General features: G+C 58.7%; 1 long non-coding RNA gene across 1 annotated transcript in view; it reads left to right on the top strand.

The window, feature by feature from the left end:
* LOC110392318 overlaps positions 1-2823 on the top strand; it is an 8941-nt gene extending 6118 nt beyond the window's left edge. Inside the window, exons 2-3 of the long non-coding RNA XR_002434305.1 lie at positions 850-2678; positions 2725-2823. This is a non-coding gene — a long non-coding RNA (uncharacterized LOC110392318). The remainder of the gene's footprint in view (positions 1-849; positions 2679-2724) is intronic.

Below are 2823 nucleotides of genomic sequence, written 5' to 3' on the forward strand. Positions count from 1 at the left end.
CTGCATCCCTGGGGTGCTTGCACCATCACTGTGACCCTGGGCACCTGTCCTGGGGTGCTCACATCACCCCCACGTCCCCAGAATGCTCACACCATCCCCCATCTTGGGGTGCTCACACCATCCCCATGTCCCCAGGGTCCTCACACCGTCCCTATGTCCCCAGAGAGTTCATGGCATCACCAGACTTGGGGTGCTCACACCATCACTGCATCCCTGGGGTGCTTGCACCATCACTGGGACCCCAGGGTGCTCACATCATCACCCATCTTGGGGAGCCCACAGCATCCCCATCTTCTTGGAGTGCTCACATCATCACCCATCTTTGCTCACATCATCCCCCTGTCCCTGGGGTGCTCACCCCATCCCCATGTTCTTGGGGTGCTCACCCCATCCCCATGTCCCTGGGGTGCTCACCCCATCCCCATGCCCCAGGTTGCCCCGCTCTGTGCCAGGTGTGAGGGTGCTGGGCGCAGAGGTGCCCGCTGTTCAGGTCCCTTCTCCCTGGGGCCGGCAGAGCTCAGTGGTGAGCGCGGAGCCGTGGTGCACATCCCTGTCCATCAGAGCGTTGTATTGGCACCCAGACACGTTGCATTTGTCCTCCGGGCGCTGCAGGGGCCGTGCACAACAGCTCCTGAGCATCCGCTGGTGCGTCGTCGTGTGTTGGAATAGAGTAGTGCTTAACAGGAAGTATTTAATTACTATTTAATATGTAAATTAAATGAAAATCCTCGTTCGTCCGTGCGGCGTGTAAATATTTCCCCCTGCCAGATATAAATATTCCTCATCCATATCCTGGTTTTTTCTTTTTGTAACGAAAAGATTTTTTATTTTTTTATTTTTTTTCTGTAGAGCAGTGAGAACGCCACGACCCGAGAAGCTGCGCTCCGGCTTCCCCGTTTCCCAATGGCTCCTACTGCCGGCAGCACAGTGTCAGAACTGAACAGAAGGGAAACGTTCGAACGTTCCATGTTACGCTGCTGAACGGGGACATCGGAGTGAGCTCTGCCCACAGAGATGGAGCTGTGCTGGGATGGGGCTGTGCTGGGATGGAGCTCAGTACTGGGACAGGGCTGTACTGGAATGGTGCTCTGTACTGGGATAGGGCTGCACTGGGATGGAGCTCTGTACTGGGATGGTGCTGTGTTGGGATGGAGCTCCATGATGGGTTGGAACTGGGATGGAGAGGAGCTTTGTACTGGGCTGGGGCTGCGATGGGATGGAGCTCTGTACTGGAATGGGACTGTGCTGGGATAGAGCTCTGTACTGGGATGATGCTGTGCTGGGACTGAGCTCAGTACTGGGATAGGGCTGTGCTGGGATGGAGCTCCATGATGGGTCGGAACTGGGATGGAGAGGAGCTTTGTACTGGGCTGGGGCTGCACTGAGATGGAGCTCAGTACTGGGATGATGCTGTGCTGGGATGGAGCTCAGTGCTGGGATGGGGCTGTGATGGGATGGAGCTGTGTACTGGAATGGGGCTGTACTGGAATGGAGCTCCTTGATGGGATGGAACTGGGATGGAGAGGAGCTCTGTACTGGGGTGGGATGGAGCTGTACTGGGACAGAGCTCTGCGCTAGGATGGAGCCATGCTGGGATGGGACGGAGCCGTGCTGGGATGGAGCTGGGATGGGACGGAGCCGTACTGGGATGGAGCTGGGATGAGATAGAGCCGTACTGGGATGGGTTGGAGCTGTGCTGGGATGGAGCTGGGATGGGATAGAGCCATGCTGGGATGGGATGGAGCCATGCTGGGATGGAGCTGGGATGGGACGGAGCCGTGCTGGGGCGTAGCTTTGTGCTGGGAGCTTGGTGCTGTGCATAGAGATGCAGGAGTGGGGGTGGCGGTGCTGGGTGACTCTGGGCACTGGGGTCACTTGCTGGCCGTGGGGCCACGTTCACGTGTGGGGTGGGGATTGCCCGAATGCTTCCACATCTGCTCCTCCACCCCCAGCTGCGCACGCAGGGACGATTGGCACGGGTAGAAGGAGAGAATGCGGGATTCCTTCAGCTCAGAGCGATTTCTGCATCTGGTTCCGGGTGCAGCTTTTGTACCCGCGCCAGGTTTGGGCAGCGTCTGAAATCCCAACGTGTGTGCGTGCGTGTATCTGTGCATAGGTGTGTACGTGTGTGTGTGCATCCCTACGCGTGTGGCAGTGCCCATCATTGCCCGACCTTACCGTGTTTTCATGGCAGGGTGCATCTGCTCCATGCTCCTTTTCTGACCCCGTGGCTTTGCACTTAGGGCACGTACTCCTCGCTCTCCTTGGCCCCTTTTACTTTGACCCGTGGTCTCTGTTTCCCCGGCGCTGTTGGTTCCTATGGGCTCAGCGTGGGGCACGGCGCTGCCGGTGTGGGGCAGTGGGAGCTGTTGGTGTTCCCAGTGTTGGCACAGACCCTGTGAGATCCAGGAGCTCCGACCGCAGCCGTCTCGCTGCCAGGACCCAAACCGCTGCCAGGACCCAAACAAACCCCTGCCAGGACCCGAACCGCTGCACAGAGCCCCAGCCGCTCCTCCTGGGCCGCTGGTGGTGGTGGCAATGTGGCAGTCCCGGTGTTGGCACCGCGGTGGTTCCAGCATTGTCACCGTGGCAGTCCTGGTAGCGTTACCATAGCAGTCCCAGTGTTGGCATCACAGTGAAGGTGTCACCATGGCAGTCCCAGTGTTGTCACCATGGAGGTCCCGGTGTAGTCACCATGGCAGTCCCGGTGTTGTCACCACGGAGGTCCCGGTGTTGTCACCGTGGTGGTGAAAGTGTCAGCACCACAATGGTCCCCATCCAGGTGTCACCACATCGGTCCCATTCTTGTCCAGGTGCCATCAC

Source organism: Numida meleagris, chromosome 1, assembly GCF_002078875.1.
Source record: "Numida meleagris isolate 19003 breed g44 Domestic line chromosome 1, NumMel1.0, whole genome shotgun sequence".
NCBI lineage: Eukaryota > Metazoa > Chordata > Aves > Galliformes > Numididae > Numida > Numida meleagris.